Source organism: Kogia breviceps, chromosome 7 (genome assembly GCF_026419965.1).
Source record: "Kogia breviceps isolate mKogBre1 chromosome 7, mKogBre1 haplotype 1, whole genome shotgun sequence".
NCBI lineage: Eukaryota > Metazoa > Chordata > Mammalia > Artiodactyla > Physeteridae > Kogia > Kogia breviceps.
This window is the reverse complement of record NC_081316.1, coordinates 118986892-119006305: the sequence shown is the minus strand read 5'-3', so window position 1 is coordinate 119006305 and position 19414 is coordinate 118986892. Positions and strand designations below refer to the sequence as shown.

At 43.5% G+C, this 19414-nt stretch overlaps 1 long non-coding RNA gene across 1 annotated transcript; it reads left to right on the top strand.

Annotated features, from left to right (window-relative positions):
• Positions 1–1290: 1290 nt before the first annotated feature.
• On the top strand, positions 1291–18708 carry LOC136794547 (uncharacterized). The gene is made up of 3 exons (XR_010841530.1): positions 1291–1523; positions 1796–1895; positions 17327–18708. It is a non-coding gene; the product is annotated as an uncharacterized lncRNA (long non-coding RNA).
• Positions 18709–19414: the final 706 nt, after the last annotated feature.

Genomic DNA, 19414 nt, shown 5'->3' with positions numbered 1-19414 from the left:
GAAAGCGGCAGCCGTCAAGGGGATCAAATTCCACCAAAAAGTGTAACAAGTGTAACAAGGTCAAGATTGAGACTTGACAGATATATTTGAGGGAAAATATTTTTTGAGAAGCAGTTTTCATGAGTGAAGTAATGAGGACAAAATCCTGGCACATATAAAGAAATGATAGATGATCAGGTTGTTGGAGACAAAGTTACTTAAAGGACTTTGTCAGAAAGGGTATCTGGGACGTTAAGTAGTAGCTGCAGGAGGGGGTGAGGGCACAGGATATATTTTAAAGATGGGAATATTGACATGTTTGTGGCCTGGTGGGATGGTCCAGTAGAGAGGGAGAAAATGCAGGCGACAGTGGACATAATGAGAAGACAGGGACTTGAACCTAAGTGGGCAAAGAGGGGATGGGTTTTCCTGTGCAAGGAGGGCTGGCAGGTGCCCCAAGGAGCAGGGCCACGAATCCTTTCTGCTGGTGTCATAGGCACTCACTAGATAGGCCACCGTGAAGACACTCTCGGATGGTTGGGTCCGTTCATAGCCTCCCTCTCTGCCACCAAACCCATGGGCCATGCATCTGGGTAGCTAAGGAAAGAGGCTGCCTGACATGCACTGGAGAAATCACACTCCCACCTGGTTACCGAGCTACTACTCTGCAGTGGGTGCTTCCTACTGGGCATTGATACAGGACAAAAAGATGCCCACTCTCCATTCTCCTCTCAGAGGTCCATCCACATCACTCTCCCCCAGATCTCCTTCTCTGTTTCCTTCTGGTCTTATTCCTGCAAGCCTCTGATGAATCAAGCAAGCCATCCTGTCAAAAGTCTGTCCGGGGCTTCCCTGGTGGCGCAGTGGTTGAGAATCCGCCTGCCGATGCAGGAGACACGGGTTCGTGCCCTGGTCCGGGAAGATCCCACGTGCCGCGGAGCGGCTGGGCCTGTGAGCCATGGCCGCCGAGCCTGCGTGTCTGCAGCCTGTGCTCCGCAATGGGAGAGGCCACAATAGTGAGAGGCCCGCATACCGCAAAAAAAAAAAAGTCTGTCCATAGCTTACCTTCTGACCCCTCCCTGTATAGAAGGCAGTAGCTCCTTTCAGGGTAGTGCTAATATTTTGTACCGACACATCAGGTCAAATTCCTTTCCTCTGCAGTCAGCTGGTCCTAGGAACCTCCTCACGTGACAATGCGGTGATAAGAATGTCTGAGGGAATAGAGGCAGGACGTCAGATGCAGATGACGTCTGTTCATATAACACATCGCGCTTCTTGGGTGTGTTTGAGGCTGGTCCCAAAGGTACCATTTCCCGGATGGACTTCTGATCAGCCTGCCTGACTTCATATATTGGTAGGTACGATAGGTTACGTTATTGTTCATATATATTCAGTCTCCCGCTTCCCTCCACAGGAGGAATATATGTCCCAATTCCACTGATGACTTCCTTCGACCTCGGGGCGGCCAGAACACACTTTCCTGCCCCTTGACGTTAGATTACGTTTGTGACTTTCTTTGGCCAACGGAATGTTAGAAGGTGCAGGTAACTCAAGCAGAGCTTGCGATGTGCCTCTATGTTTGGGTGTTGCCTTCTCGCTCCTTGGCGATTGCAGGTTACAATTCTTTGGTTTTCTATGGGCAGGAGCTCAGTATCTACTATACCCCACCCGGTATCTCACTAGAAGCTATGTTTCAAGTGGAAAAGTAGTTCTCTGATGGGTAAACCATGTCTCTGTGCCAGAACCTTAGATGTCTTCTCTGTGACTTCTACTAGAGTTCAACAAAAATTTCATCTGGCATCCTTATCCACGACAGGTCTTCTATCACCTGAATTATATGGCCCAGGGATCAGAACATCATGGAAGGCAGTCTGAACCTACAGAAAACCCTTGTATGGAAGTCTCTGGATGGCTCAGTAAGTCTCTGAAGCAGTGCTCTGAAAGGGAGTGTATTTTACCTCAAAAATCCAAAGAGGACGGCCAAGTGCTATGCCTCTAGCTTCCCTGAAGAAGCTACAGAATGCAGCAAGTTGTACTTTACAAAGTCACAGCACATTTCAGACCACAGGATAAATGTGCCACGTGTTTTAATTTCTGTAACTTTTAAATTTCTTATTCTATGGTTGGTATGTGTGTTTGTGTGGGTATACATACACATAGACATGCATATATATGTAAATAAATAAAACACACATATATGTTTCTATGTACCTACATATATGTATACATGTCTTATTAAGGCATTTAGAGCAGTGCTGCTGATCTGTGAACTATTTGTTATCACCAAAAGATAAGTCCAAAAGATAAATTAACCTGTCCTAGAGATAATAAGTACAGAAAGTGAGAGCAATTAAACACTTTCATATATTATTTTGATATTTCCACTACAGCTAAGCTTTTAGCTCTGTAGTTTATACGAGTATTAGTTTGTGAATGATTGGGAATTAAAATAAAACAAAACAAAGACACAACAAAAACTATGTAAACTGACTTTCAACACAGATAGTACATGTGGCATATCTCTGGGGTTCTACGTGTGACTCTCTGCTCACCATGTCAATACCATGAAAGTCTCTGAGAACTGACTATACTATGATAGAAAGCATATTATTTAACATGTCTTAAAGCAGGATATTAAAGTATACTGCTTTCCTTGCCATGCAAAGGCAAACTATTTTTGACCCTTTTGTATTATCAGATATTAAGACAACAGACAATAATAGCATTTTCCAAATTATCAGCCACTTACCCAGTGGCAGAAATTGTGTTAATCTTCTCAGTAACAGTGACACTTGAAACAGCAGCTGTGATTTAGAAAACCATCTCATTAGGTTATCTTGTATTCCACAACCATCTGCCATGGTCCATTTTTGTAAGGGTCAGACAGATAAATTAAAGAGATATGATAGAGACCATACACCCTTTCCTCGTTTTATGTCTTTAGTTGTAATATGAATATCTACATTTTCTCAAGGAATACAATATTTCTTCTTGGCAATGGGGGAGGGAGGGTTGAGGGGGAAGGCATTTCAGAAGTTTTCACTAATTAGTATAATATCCACAGATCAGGAAACCAAAGCCAATGTTTCGCTAGATGCTAAAAATATTTATCCCAATTACACATTTGGGATCCAGGGAAATAACCATAGAGTGAGTCTGCTGACTCAGTGAAACCACAATTGAGATAATGTCAGGCCAGAATCTATTTATCAGCTGACTTCCACAAGCCCTCACCCTAATTATGGAGGACCTGGTGGTGTTTTCCATCCCATAAGTTCAGACTCAATAGCTAACAATTATGGAACTATCTCTTCAGCCACTGCATAGTGAGGACTTCTCTTAAATTTTTTTGGAAAAGCTTGGAGAAATATTTACTGTGAATACGTATAGTGGAGTAGCAGGGCAACTCGTGACGGGGACATTTCTTCCTCTTCAACCAGTAGGTTCCGAGTCCATGAACCGGCTTAGATCTGATCACCAGGTGAGGTGCTGTGACTCACTACTGTGTCAATTAATATCAACCTGCTACTTCTCCTGATTATATAAACCGCGTAATACCCTAGGCTTCGGTCCTTCTGTCTTGTCCTTGAAAACACCGTGATCATTAGCCACCACCATATATTCTTGTTGGTTAAGGCAGCCTTACAGCCTATCCCAGTAACCACATTCATCTCACTTGTGATGGTTATGTGATGCTGCGTGACGTCTGTCATTTCATGATCGCATTATTGATATTGACGTGAAAAAGACCGGTTCAAACATAGCAACACCCCAACCTCCCTCGGCTTTCAGAAGATAGCTATGCAGCTTCTCAGCAGTGCCCATATACCCATTACCACCCCACTCCTTACTGCTCTAGGGATGTATGTGCCTTCTGGACCCTCCTGGGGAATCATCAGATGGTCGGGTCCCAGGTTATACATAATCGGTTCACGCTAACATGCCCACATTCCCAACTCTTCTTATCCCTTTTCCAAAACCGACACATCTACTTAGTTTCGTGCAGGTCATTGTTGAGTCCCAGTTTCAGGAAGCTTTCCAAGCTAGTTATTACAGGATTTACTCCATAGGTCCTTGCTGAAGCATTGACTCCTGCGTTGTGCGAGAGTAGCCCCAGCTGTGTGAATGGTCGACTATCCAATCCGTCCACTCTGAGAATGCAGAACGTAAGGGTTGCCTTTGAAGCTACCAGAGACACCCCCTAATTTTAGGACCTACTAAGTTGGCAAAAGCTGTCCTCAGCTTATTTTTTTTTTTCAAAGTGCCTACGGGCATCACAATCATCCATCTACTCCACAAGCCTTACAATGTTCATGGTTTCCAAACTGACGCTGACACTTGCTGTTCAGTTAACCACCGAGGAAAGCTTCGATCCACTTCACTGCTACTCCATACCACCTTCGCAACTACCAGCAAACAAGTCTATATTGCTTCCAGACAGGAAGACCACCCAACTCAAAAAAACATTTTTAAGGGTATGTTTTCCAGATTTCACTTGTAATATCGGTTGCCTTAGTCTGGGATGCCGAGACAACAGAGCTTGAATGAAGCATTAAAGTGTTGGCCTTCTGTTTAAGTGGTGAAAACCCAAGCCAGTAAAGGCGACACAAAGGAAAGTGAACCAGGGAGAGATGCAAAGCAATGCAAATAATGCTTTACTGAGCTGGCTTCCATGTGGCAAAGAGGCAGGAGAAAGATACAAGCTATCACTTGGCAGGTGAATTGGCTCAACATATGGGGCTTCTTGGATTGCCTACAAGGATAAATAATACATAGAGGAGCCCCAGGGAGAGAAGAAAGGGAACTGAAAAGAGAGCACTCGCTAGGGGGCCCATAGCTGCACAGTCCAAATCCAACTAAGTCCCAGCTTCATTTTTGAGCTGCCTGATAGCAGTTGTCAGCTCTGCTTGAAATTTCCGTGGAAGCAACACTAGACTCTGTGCCTAGCAGAGATGTCCAGAACAGCAGCAGTAATTCCAAGGTCCTCCAGGTTTGTTGTCACCCATTTCATTGGTCGTATGGGGATAGATTGGTCAGGGAGGATTCTGAGATCTGAGGCCTACCCACCATGCCCCTGTATTCCCCAGTGGATTTCATGTTGCCTTTCATCCCCCCTCCACAACTCTTATAAGAAAACATCTAGGTAGAGGCCAGGAGCAAATAAGTAAATTTTTTAGAGCTAAAGCCATGTTACAGCAAACTCCTACTGTCATGAATATTTATATCTATATTTGTACATTTATCACAAATTCAGAAGAAAAGAAATCATGCAGACTGAGTTCATTGATCTCAATGCAATATTATCAATAAAAACACAATTTCAATGGTCTCTACCCATATACATGGCAATGTAAAAACATATTTCTAAGTAACTCATGAATTAAAGAAATCTCAGTAGGCTTATAAAATATCTAGATAGGAATGACAAAGAAACTCTATATATCCAAACTGCGGTTTGCAGCTAAAGTAGTAATTGTGGGAAATTTTACAGCTTTAAATGTACAAAATAAAAAGAAGAAAATCTGAAACTTGAGTTATTCAGTAATGAATTATGCACTCAATCACAAATCTAGGTTAAGAAAACTAAACAACATAATGAATGAAGGAAATAATAAAAATAAAAGTAAAGATGACTAACACAGAAATATACTAAATGAGTCTATAGGGATTTTTAGCAAAACCAGAAGCTAATTCTATAAATTAAAACAACACAACAGAAAATGTATGGCAAAACTTCAAGAAAGAGAGAGAAGTGGGAATAGAAAATTGTTAGTCCCTAACCCATTGATTCAGCCTTGGTTAAAATTAGAATAAATCATAGTCTACTCATTTCAACGTTAAATAATGAGAAAGTTCAATTAGAGTGTTTGTGGATACAAGTGCTCTTTAGCCAGGTGGTGAAAAGTTTTTTTTAAAATTGTATATATTTTTCCCCTGTACTTTACCATAAAATTGCTTTCTTAGCTAGTTTATTTAAAAGAAATTCTCCTAAGAGGTTCTAACCGAAATGGTTTACATTTGTCTCATAAAATATAACTCTAAAGTTCAAGGTTATCATTGGTACAATGTATGTTTAAGTTGTGGTTTGTGGGAAATTGTATTTATTCATTTAGTATTTGTTATAGAAAGTTAAATTTACTTATAAACCTTGTAATGTACGTCCACTCAGTAAGCCTTCAAAGATCTTTTTAGAATTAAACTCAAATGCATAGGTTCTCTTGGAATTAGAAAATTGAGTATTTTTTATTGCATATACCTATGTAAGTAAAAATAAATGCTCATGATAAAATTAATTTTTAAAATATTCTATGCAATGAAGATTGGAAAAAAACATACTTACAGGTACAGTTAAAACAATATTATGAACAATTTTGTTCCCACAATTAAAATATATATATATATATATATATATATATAAAACCACATATATATAAATCACCAAACTGACTCCAGAAGAAGTAGAAAATCTTGAGTATACCAATAATTATGAAGGAATTAAATCATTAGTCTAAATCTTCTCCCTAGGAAAGCATCAGCTCTAAATAATTTTGTAGATTTCACCAAATCCTCAGGAAAGAGAAAGAGATAATTCCTGTCTTACAAAACTGTTTTAGAGGATTAATTTTTTAAGGCAAAACTGCAACACAGAAGCAATATTCTTAAAATATTGAAAATAGTATTGTGTAAAAATACATCATGACTAAGTAGCATTTATCCCATGTATACAAAGACATTCAACATGAGATAAACTACTAACATACCATGTTAATAAAAGAAGGAATGTGCTATGATCGGTGAAATAGGTCCTAGAGAATAATGTGATGCAATTTAATGTTCAGTTATGATTCAAACAAGCTCTTAGCAGAGTGGAATAGAAGGGCATGTCCCTGACTTGATTAGAAATGCCTTATTAGCTCTATCCGAACCCATCTCTCCTGCTTTATACTCGAGCTTATGTTCACTTTCATTCACTCAAGGACATAACTTCTAAAATCCTTGTCTTTGTCTTCTACATCATTTTTTCTCTTGCTATTGGATATTTTTCATCAGCACATATACATGCTATTTCTCCATTCTCTGCGTCCTTCTTTGTTTCTCTTGTGGCCACAGCCTCAGTTTTCTGCTTTCCTTTTTAACAAAACTCAGAAGAGTTAGCTACTTTCACTGTGTCAGATGTCTCTCTCCATCCTGTCTTCAAATCCCCCAAAGAGGGTTTTGTCCCCATCATTTCTACTGAACATGAACTCACCCAGGTTTACATTCGATGGTCTCTTCTGACCTCTGTCTCACCTGACCTGTCGACAGCCTTTGATACCTTTATTCACTCTCCTCCAGTTACACACCCTGCATTCAGTTCCTAGGAAGCCAGAGTCTTGGTTTTCCTCCTGACTGGCTGTTCTTTCTCCCTCACCTTTCCTGGTTCCTCATCTCTACAATCTCTTATTTTAGAGTGCCTCAGGGCTCAGTCCTCAGTTTTTATGGTTTCATCGAGTCTCATAACTTTAAATACTTTCTATTTGCCAGTGTCTCTCAAATTTTTATCTCCAGCCAGACCTCTCTTACGAACTTTGTCAAATTGACTAACTTTACCAATTTTATGGTAAAGTACAGGTGAAAAATATATACAATATTTTAAAAAACTTTTCACCACCTGGCTAAAAAGCGCTTGTATCCAGCTAATACCCAACATGGGCTCCTCGGATGTCTAATCCACAAGCTTTCCAGGTGTATAATCAGGCCACTCAGGATGGCTGTTCTCTTGCTCTCTGTACATCCCCTGACTGTCCAGTGCCTGCTTCACCTACACCTACTCCCCTGGCTGACCTTCCTACATACTCGCCCCAGACCCCAGCTGGTGATTGTTCTTAAAGGGACAGCGGGGGGCTGTGCCCCGCTGCTGGTTTCCCTGGTAACCCATGAGCCAACCTGACGTCAATTCCCCTACACCTGGTCGTCTCCCCTCCCCCCCCGGGAGTGAAGATGTTCTACCCACCTTGTGCTACACACATTGGGGTGTCTCTCCAGGACCTGGTTTCCAGTGTGTTAAGCGCCCACATCCATTAAACCACGGATGTCTCTGTTGCTGACTCCGGGCTCCTGCTTCCGTCTCGAAGCTGGACTGCCTGTGCGGGTGCAGCCCAGCATCACGTCCGAAGTAAGACTTCTGCTCTTCTCACCCTTAATCTGCTTAACCCCAGTCTTCCCTTCCCCGTTGAGACAACATGTATCTTTCTGGCCGTTTAAGCCACAAACATGAGTCTTTCTTGAGAGCTTACTTTCTCTCAAACATCACATCCAATTCAACAGAAAACCCAGAATTCAGTTCTTATTTCTCACTTTCTCCACTGCTTTGAACCTTGTCTGAGAACGTCCCTCTACCGGGAGCGTTCTTTCCCCAGTGCTGGGCTGCACCCCACAGGCCTGCAAGCCCTGTACTAGCCCCGCCTCAAGACCAAAGAAAGAGCCTGGAGTCAGCAACAGCAGTGGTTTAATAGATGGGTGATCTTACACACCTGGAGCAAAAGCAGTGGTTTAATAGATGGGTGATCTTACACACCTGGAGCCCACCGTGGACGGCAGGCAGACAGTGGGCAGGACAGGGCAGAAGCAGTCTTTGCTCCCGGGTAAATAGGGGGACCACCAGTTATAGGAGAGTAACTGACATCAGATTGGCCATTGGTTACCAGGGAAACCAGCCGAGAGGCACAGCCCTCTTAGCATCTTGGGCTAAGTATCTTCCTGGGGCTGAGGTCTTCCCTCTGTTAAACTGTCAAAGGGGAGCCATCTTGATCTAAAGATAACAAGCACCAGCTGGGAGGTGTGGCAAGTATGTAGGTATTTACTGATTCGGCTCTACTATTAAGGGGAAAGGTCAGTCTTGTGAGTGGGGTGTAGGTGAAGCAGAACTGGTCCAGCAGGGGGACGGACAGACAACAAGCAGACAGCCATCCTGGGTGGCCTGACTATACACCCAGATATCTGCAAGGTGAACCATTTCACCTCCTTCACATCTTTCCTCAAATATCACTTCATTAAGGCTTATGGCGATAACCCTACTTAAAATTACAGCCAGCACCCTCTGAGCCTAAACTCTCTAATCCTACTTTATATTTTTCTTACAACACTTATAATTGTTTAACACTGTATATGTAATATATACAAATATTTTTGTCTCTTGTTAGAATGGGGCCTACATGAGGAAAACAACGTTTTTCTGTTTTGTATACTGTGTATTTCAAGCATCTAAACAGGCTCAGTCATATAGTAGGTTCTCAATAAATATTTGGGATGTGAATGAGTGTTAAGCATTTTACTGGAGGTACCACACAAAAATAAGACAGAGAAAGAAAAGATGTTTTAGAGTTGGAAAGGAAGAGTGGCTATACTTTTTGATTTATTTAAGATGTAATTGCATAAATAGAAATCCAAAATAACTTATAATTTATAGACATAAAAAGTACAGTAGAGTTGCAGGATATAATCTGAGTATTTTAAAGAATATTCCTCTTTGCCAGGAATAATGGGTGAGAAAGTATGACAGGAAAGAAAATACTTATTTGCAATAACAACAAAAAATTATAAAACGTACTTTGGAACACTCTAGCCAAAGATGGGTCGAACTCTTATGGAAAGAAATACAAAACTCATGAAGAGCATCAAAGAAGACCTCAATAAATAGAGTGATAGCCATTATTCTGATAGGAAAATTCAGTATTATAATTATAATATAATATATTTATATTATAATATATAATAAAATATATAATATAATTCTTCCAATTTGATCTTTAAATGAAATGAAATTCTAATCATACTCTCAAAGGACTTTTTGTGAAACTTAAAACATCATGTCTAAAATAAAATAGCAAATGAATAACAATAGCCAAGACGTTTCTATAAAATAAGAACAAAGAGGAGAGACATTACCATTTGTCAACATTCACTTTAAAGTTACAATAACTAAAATAATGTGGTATATGTGTAAGAATAGACCAAAAAAAAAAAAAATCAGAGCAGAATAGAAGACCCAGAACCAGAGCCAAGCATTTTAAAAGTCTGATAATTTAATAAAGATGTTTTTAAAATCAATATGGAGAGTGAAAGGGTTAAAAATGCATAATTCTTTAAACGCTAAATTCCTTAAAGGAAATTCCTTAAAAGAAATTGAAAGAATCATTTCCTTTTCCTGTGGAATAATGTATGGTCTCTTCTACATCTACCCAAAACTCAATTCCACATGGATTTAATGCAAAACCATAAAATTATTTAAAGAACATATATGTAAATATCTTATGAACTTGAAAGAGGAAATAATTTTTTAAACAAAAAGTGAGACAAAAAAGAAGTCCACATGATAAATTAAAAGACGGATTACATTAATTTACATCACGATGAAATTTTCTGCATGGCTAAGATACTAGGACAAAGTAAAATGCAAAAACCAACTGGAGGAAATATTTGCAACATTTATAAAGGAGAAGAGGTAAATATCCATAGAAAGAACTTTTAAAAAAACAATAACAAAATGACCAGCACAATAAAAACATGTGCAACCGATTCATGCAGGAAATTCAAAGAAAAGAAAGTCTGCATGACTAATACATATAAAGAAATGCTATATCTTATCAGTAATCAGTAAAATGCAAATAAAACAAGACACTATTTTCACCTATCTTATTAAAATGTATTAACATGTATTATAATTAAGTCTTCTGTGCACAGTTCTCTTTATGTAATTTTCTGACTTTTAAAAATGTTTGCTTTACTCCTTAACCCTACCCTTGGCTGAAAAAAAATATCAAGTATTTGTTTCAGGTGAGGAAATTGAAACTCATGTATGGCTAATAAAAATTTAAATTATCATTGCTATTTTGGGGAGTTGGCAATTTCTTGTAAAATTGAGAGAGTGCACACTAAATGGTTATTAAATAATAACTGATTCCAGCTAATACCCTCATATGTGCACAAGGACATAAGCACAGGAATCTTTATAGACGCATGTTTTCTAATGTGGGAAGCCACCCCAAATGTCTATTAGCGGGGAATGGAAAAACAAATTCAGGTTTACATACATGAAGGAATTTTATATATAATTTAATATATATTAGTCTCACTGAATAAAGAAAACTTTCCTATCTAAAGAAAATATGGACTCACATACGTATAGTACAAGTGGAAAAGCTTGGACAGGGGAAATACCTACCAAATTCATGAAAATAATTGCTAAAAGGAAGTAAAAAGGAGAATAGGTTTGCAGAGAGGTTGACCTCATTTGTAATTCTCTCTGTATTATTAAATGATGGGAAACAAAAGCAACATTAAAGTCTTGGTGTTGTGTCCATGGGTATTTGATGGGTTAGTGTCTGTATGTATATTTCTTTTCTTTTTTTTTTTTTTTTCTGAAATAAAGCAAACCTAAAATGGAAGAGATTAGAAACAACTTCTGCCATTTCTAAGTTTACAGACTCTGTAGTTGTCTCGAACTGGGTAACACACCATCTAAAAGCTGAGTAGTTTCAACCAACCACTTATTTAGGTAACGATCAGCCGGTGGTCCTTTGGCTGTAGGCTTAGTCTTGGTTAATCTCTGTTGGACTCTGATGAGACTGAGGTGAGCTGGCTAGGGGCTGGGTGATACAGGGTGGACTGCTGACGTCGCAAAGGCAAAGGAGTCCAAGGCCAAGCCCAGAATCAACGTGGAGGATGTCTCAGAGTTATGCATCTCGAGGGGATGTGGATGCAGGGAGGGGCAGAATCCTGTTATTTTTGAAACCCCACCCCCACACCCTAACAGTAGTGTGTAATGATGTAAGAAGAAAATCATTAAAGATCTATAAATATACATGCCTCCAAACATATCAGTATATATTTTAAACAAAAAGACAGACAGATATAATCACTTTGGATCTGGGGAAGAGTGCAGAATAAGGCAATTGGTAAAGAGTGAAAAGGATCACTAATACCCTTTTTAGGTGTGTTGTGTTGCTTCTAACATGGTTCTGCGTTTGGTGAGGACAAGATGAGAAAAAGACAGATGGTTTGATTTCTTTCTTTTTTCTGTTTTCACCTCTGCTATCATCAGAGGGCTGGACTTTTCAGACAGCAGATTTTTCTTGGGAATGGACACCTAGATCATACTTCACATGTTGAATAAAAAATAAAGAGAGGAAAACACATTTACTTGTAGTTAGCAAACTACACAGTAACATAACATGGGAGGGGAGCTGAATGAAAATCAAACATTCAGGGCAAGCCTGGAGGGTACCGTTGCCACATCTCCCCCTGGATGTAAAGCAGAGCTAGTTATGTATATCTCTCAGCTTCCAGGCTTTTCACCATACTCTGTACAGAATCTCTCCTATTCTTAAAATCTGCAGTGATCGACATTTCATATCCTGCTTGGAAAACATTCTCTGCACCTCACAGCCCTCACAATCAGTCACTTTTTCTTGGGTCTAACCTATATTTGTATTGCTGCAACTTGCTAATTTCCTGTGAGGCTATGCCCTCTGTGGAGATAGTGACCACAATCCTCCCTATAATATTCTTTCATGGATCAGATAGAATAGACTGAATTCCTTTTACATTTCTGCACATCTCTCTTGAAAGACTGAGATTCAGGCCAGACACAATACAAGGGTCTGACCAATAGCATAAGCAGTGAAAGGATGAAAGTATGGCCAGTTTTTGTAGGCAATTCACACACTTATTAGCACAGATGGCTTTTACCTGTTTTTTTGTTTTCATTTTTTATAGCAGTTCCAGAGGGCAACGTCCCTGGTAACCCCCACTCTCTCCAATGTCAGGCATCCTCCCTGTAACCCAGGGGCAGCGCAAAGCAACGGAGGGACCATGTACTTGGAACCAAATATGCCAGTTTAAGTTCAGACACAATCACTTATTGGTTGTATGACCTTGGACAAGTGGCTTAAAATATCTGTCTTTCTTGCAAGGATAATAAGATCTGCCTTTTTTTTTTTTTTTCTTTTGCGGTACGCGGGCCTCCCACCGTTGTGGCCTCTCCCGTTGCGGACAGACGCGCAGGCTCAGCGGCCATGGCTCATGGGCCTAAGCCGCGGCATGTGGGATCTTCCCGGACCGGGGCACGAACCCGTGTCCCCCGCATCGGCGGGCGGATTCTCAACCACTGCGCCACCAGGGAAGCCCCAAGACCTGCCTTTTATTCTCTTACTCTTGATGGAGAGGACTTAATAAAATAATGTTCCTGAAAAGCACTTTGCAGACCGTAAACCGATCAAGCAATGTAAAGTATTAGCTGTGTGCACAAACTCCTCGACACAAAGTTGCTGCATCCCAGTTCTCTAGAGTAGGTTTGAAAAAATGTCAAAGTCACAAAAATGTTATCCCAGTGGAGTGTACGCTGTGAATTGGCTGGGTTTCTAAAGTTTGTCTCTAAGGCTGCCATTCATAACTTGGAATACACTTTTCATTATATTTTCCTTTGTAAATAATTCTATGAACAGGCAGAGCTGAGGCATCTCACAAAGTTTACTGTTCCATTCAGTGAACACAGAGCCCCTACTCTGTGCTCAAAAAAGGAGACAGAAAGATGGGGAGAAGGTCTCCATCCTCGGAAGTCCTCAGTCGAAAGAGAGAGCCTAAGACCAAATTATCGCAAATCATGTGCAAAATACTGTGACCAAGACGTGCACAGGTGCGAAACTACTCAGCTGCTCTTTATCGTAAAGAGCAGCTTTAAGGAGGTGGGCCTCCTTAAAGATGGCGGAGACAGCCCTCCAAAGTCCTCTTGGTCTTCTCCCTCGGCCTCTGCACTTTGCCCTCCACTGTGTCCTGCCCAGGAGAAATCACGTCCAGACTTTGACATGAATGGGGCTGTTTCTCATCCCCGTGAGGCTACACACACTGCTTCTCCCCTGACACACCCTTCCCCACACCCCATCTAGAGCGATCACGTGTAACTCAAGGCAGAGCTGAGGCCCCACTTTTTTTTAAATTACATTTTCCTCCTCTGTTGCTCTCTGCAGCCCCTTGGGTCCCCACAGGCCCAAATATAATGCAAATAGAACAGCAGGATTTCGGATGAATTGTCCTCACAGAAGTGGAAGATGGGGTAGGGAGGATGATGGTAATAAGGCAAGTTCTCAAACTGGAATGAGCGGGGCTTCCCTGGTGGCGCAGTGGTTGAGGGTCCGCCTGCCGATGCAGGGGATGCGGGTTCGTGCCCCGGTCCGGGAAGATCCCACGTGCCGCGGAGCGGCTGGGCCCGTGAGCCGTGGCCGCTGAGCCTGCGCGTCCGGAGCCTGTGCTCCGCAACGGGAGAGGCCACAACAGTGAGAGGCCCGCGTACCGCAAAAAAAAAAAAAAAAAAAACTGGAATGAGCAAGGGGAAATGGTCAGGAGGTCAATGATGAGGTGAACAGAGAGGACGGGGCTAGATACAGTTTAACCACCTGGTCCCTAAGGCTTGGCGATTTTGAGGAATAAAAAGTGATTTTGTGGAAGCAACAGAGAGCAAGGAGTATAGAGCCAGAGGTTTGGGGTGGGGTCAGGGAAAGAGAAGATTCAGCCTCCACTTGAGAGAAGAACTCAAGAGGTAATAATATCTTCCAGAAAAGCACATGAATGCCACTTTTAGAGAAGGAGCTCAGGATGCAGGGGAAATTCTACTGACAGACTCTAAGTTTTAGACCAGAACATAAAGGGTGTTGGAGAGAGATGGAAGATTGGACCAGAGTAACAGCTATTAAAGGGATGTGGAGATTGGGTCTGGGTGACAGAGGTTTATCTGGGAGGTGGGGACCTGGGTTGGAGTCAGGTGATCAGGAATGTGACACACTTTGTTTGGGCAGCGGCTGCAAGACACACCCATGGGAATCCTTCATCCCTTAGAGATGTTCAAATTGGAACCTGGAGGGCTTCCCTGGTGGCGCAGTGGTTGAGAATCCGCCTGCCGATGCAGGAGACACGGGTTCGTGCCCTGGTCCGGGAAGATCCCACGTGCCGCGGAGCAACTAAGCCCGTGAGCCATGGCCGCTAGGCCTGTGCGTCCGGAGCCTGTGCTCCGCAACGGGAGAGGCCACAACAGTGAGACAGACGAATGCATACCGCAAAAAAAAAAAAAAAAAAAAAAATTGGAACCTGGAGCAGAGATTCAGGATGCCGGGCTGGCAACATGTGTGACGTGAGGCCGTGAACTGTTTGCTGCTGCGCCTCCTGCCGTGTTGAGGAGACTGTCCTGCAGGGAAAATAAATCCAACGTGTAAAGAAAAGTAGGTTTGAAAGGTGAGAGAAGACTGCCCTGGGGGCACTGGATTCCCGGTCCCAGGCTGACAGCCAGCGGTAGCCCTGCTCTTGGAGTGACATAGAACTTGCAATAAGTTCCTCCTCTTGCCCAAAGTAATTCAATATGCCTATCTCTCCATTACAACCAAAGGAGTCTCAACACATTAATCTAATTGACAAAGAAAGAAATCACTGGCAAAATTTGCTCCTTTATTATTACCCACAAATTACTTGTGACATGCCTCAAAACCAACTGTGACAGAGCTAATTAGTACAGACTGTTGAAAACCGCTTGCCTGCAAACACAGAAGAGGGGACTCCAGCCATGTCCCCGGAGCTGAGAGCTCATGCCATTTTCTCACCGTCTCCTCCAGGGAACACAGGGCTCCCGGGAGAAAGATCAGCCTTCCTGTGGTCGGTGCCACTTTAGTGGGGGGCTTGTGGCACTGGTGCCCACCTGGACGTGATGAATTTGGTTTCTCCCTGCGTCTGAATCACTTCCTGGTGAGGTGCCTTGACCTGAACTCTCCTGCGGAGACTCTTTCTTTCAGTTGAAGTCTAGCTGATTGAGTTAATACAATGTTGTGTTCATTTCTACTGTACAGCAAAGTGGTTCAATTATACATATACATATATATATTATATATATAATATATATTTTTATATACTATATATATAATATATATATACATTCTTTTTTATATACTTTTCCATTATGGTTTATCACAGGATATTGAATATAGTTCCCTGTGCTCTACAGTAGGCCCTTGTTGTTTATCCACTCTCTATATAATAGTTTGCATCTGCTAATCCCAAACTCCCAGTCCATCCCTCCCTCCATCCCCTCCCCCTTGGTTACCAGAAGTCCGTTCTCTACGTCTGTGAGTCTGTTTCTGTTTTGTAGATAGGTTCATTCGTACCATACTTTAGATTCCACATAGAAGTGATATCATGTGGTATTTGTCTTCTTCTTTCTGACTTACTTCACTTGGTGTGATAATGTCTAGTTGCATCCATGTTGCTGCAAATGGCATTATTTCATTCCTTTTTATGGCTGAGTAGTATTCCATTGTATACATGTACCACTTCTTCTTTATCCATTCATCTGTCGATGGACATTTAAGCTGTTTCCATCTCTTGGCTATTGTAAATAGTGCTGTTATGAATATAGGTGCACGTATCTTTTCGAATTATAGTTTTCTCTGGATATATGCCCAGGACTGGGATTGCTGGATCATATGGTAGCTCTATTTGTAGTTGTTTAAGGAACCTCCACACTCTTCTCCATAGTAGCTGCACCAACCTACATTTCCCCCAACAGTGCAGGAGGGCTCCCTTTTCTCCACACCGTCTCCAGCATTTGTTATCCATAGACTTTTGATAATAGCTATTCTGACCAGAGTGAGGTGATAACCTCATTGTGGTTCTGATTCTGCAGAGTCTCCTCAATCCTAAGTCCATCTCACAGCCACAGCTTCCGTGGAAACATCCCCAAACACCAACTTCATGGAGAAACACACTTCTTGAGGCCCCATCTTAGAGGGATAATATTAAAAGTAATCACCGTGAGTTTCATGTTGTGTTAGGTGCCCAGTGATGCAGGCTCATGACACATAATCTTCCTCAGAAGATTAATTAACAACAACTTGTGAGGGAGAGTAGTGGACAGCACAGAGTCTCTGAGCTCCCGTAGTTATTCCAAGGTCTTGTGTAATCAACCTGCTTCTGGGACAAAGGGGAGGAGAGAAGAGGGGCCTCCAGAGTCCTTCATCTGAAGCCCAAGGTCTGTCTTCCCTCAGGGTTCCGTGTTCTTCTCTGGAGAAGACATTCAAGTCCATTCTGTTCGCTGGCCCACTCTGCATACTTACATCCTCTATCTCTGAACCTCTCTCATACTGAGAGAAACAACTACTTTTCAATAACTACTTTTCTTCCACATGTGGGAAATGGAAGTCCCAGTGTTAGCACTGATTTGGTGTCACGCATTAGTGATGGCGCCAATCTGAACATCTAAATGATGTCCTTATGACCTGCTCTCCCAGTTTTGCTTGCAAATACATCCATATCTCTTTTCTATTTGCAGTTAGTGACCCTCAGTGCCTCCCTCTCTAAAGAGCATCCACCCTGAATTATCCAAGACCCCAGGCACCTACTCAGCCCGATAGAAAGTGAGGGGAGGAGACTCTTCTCTCAGTGCCATGCCTGGAAAGGACACGAGTCCCCTGCCGGACTGCCACCTCCTCGGCCTGGCCTCACTGCTAAGATCCACAACGCTCGTCTGTGCCGCAGAAAGGCCTTCACCAGGCACAGCACCTGCCTGCCCTGCAGTGGGGCCGCATGCATGGCCTCTGAAGTTGCTGCTTCCTTGGTCCCGGGCACCTGCTCAGGTGTTTTCCTGCAGAGCACTGCCAGCTCCCCCCAGGACGCCTGGTTCTGAGCAAGTATCATCCCCTGTCCAGATTTGTCTCCTCTCAGGACAATGGCCATCCTGGCCACCAAGCCCTGCCCGTCTGTGCTCCCAACCTCCTGGGTGACAGAGCTGCTCGGGCTTCTCTGATGCAAGGTGACTTCTCCTTAAAGACCAAACTGGACACTAGGGATCGATGCTTGTTACGGGAAGGGAGAGGAATGGCGCGTGGCGAGAGGTCCCTATGAGACAGGCTGGGACCTGGGACCCTTTGCCGCAGTGCTTGCAGCTAGACACACCTCTCCTTCAGCAACAAAAGACACAGAAACTGTAAGGGACTAAAAATAACTGCATGCAGCATGCACAGTTGAGGCAAATTCTGGACACAAGATACAAAACAACTAAAAAACAAACAAACCAACCCAACTGCCAATTCTGAGGAGCCGGGAGCAAAAGCGGGGCACTGCGCCTGCCCCCTGCACTCAGCACCACCAGGGGGGTGGGCGAAACACCCAAGCCACCCCTCCAGCACGACCCCTGGACACGCCCCTACCCTCGCCCCATGTAAGGAACCAGCTCCCCTCCCCCACCCAGGGAGCCAGCAAGCGTGGGAACCTGTTGTTTGTTCTCCCGCCACGCTGCTGTGCAGCAGGGGCCCCAGCAAAGCCTTGCCTGAATTTCTTGTCTGGCCTCTAGTCAATTTCTATTGCCTGGGGAAGGCCTGGAACCCTGGTCGGTATCCAGAAGCAGGATTCAGGCCCCAGGAAGCCTGGTCGGGGCTCTAGAGAGAGTACTGCCCTCACGCTGCTTCGCTGTTTTCACACATGGGCTGTTCCCGGTGAGGCGTGGCCTGCAGCAGGCGTGGCTCTGAGCCCTGATGGTGGGCCCCGCAGGAGCTCTGGGCTCTCTGCTGATCACACCCCCGGCTGCGAAGCCGGTCTTGTTTGGAAGGGACTTTGGGTGACGCCTCTCCCTGTCCACCACTCCCAGAACCACCGAACATTCCTCCGGGCTCTAGCGGGGTTTAGGACTTCTAAAGCCTGCCACCTAGGCCAGGCCCCGCCAGTCTGGCGCTGGATTTCTGGCATGGACGCCAGTCACTGCCTACGAGTCCCATCCCAGAGAAGCTCTTCCCAAGCCCTCTTGGCTGGCAGCTCTCTTTGCATCAGAGAGAGTGAGCGTGGAAATGTTTGGGGCCGGCTGGGTGAGCATCGTTTCCGGGCCGGCTCTCGAGCCCCAGTTCTCTTTATTCACAGTTCGGGGTGTTACAGCAGCATCACTGTCTAGCACAGAGCAGAGAGGGCCTCTCGCCCCGTACTCAGGCTTCAGGGGTTCCCTAGTAAACATCATCACGGTAAACAAACAGCAAAGCAGGCCTCTCCCAACTCCGCCCTGAGTATACACTGGACGCTTGCGCCTGGTCCAGGCCGCAAGGGCCCCTCTCTCTCCCTGGTGCTTCCGTGGTTCTCGTTCCCTCTCCAGGGTCCCATCATCCCTGAAGAGGAAACACCTCTCCAGGAAGGGAGTTCGGAGCTCCTTTCCTTGACAGTAACGTAGTGGCTTCTGCCCCAGCCCTTGTGCTTTACCATCATCCTTCAAGAGGACGTGTGCTTCAGAATCAGGGGGGCGTTTGGTCCGTATTGTTCTATTCCACCACAGAGAGCCAATCACGGCCGGCTGTACAGAGCCGCCAGCCAGTCCCCAAACGTTTCCGTGTCCTTATCCCCAGACCTCGTAAACAGGTTACCTTTGTGACAAAAAAGC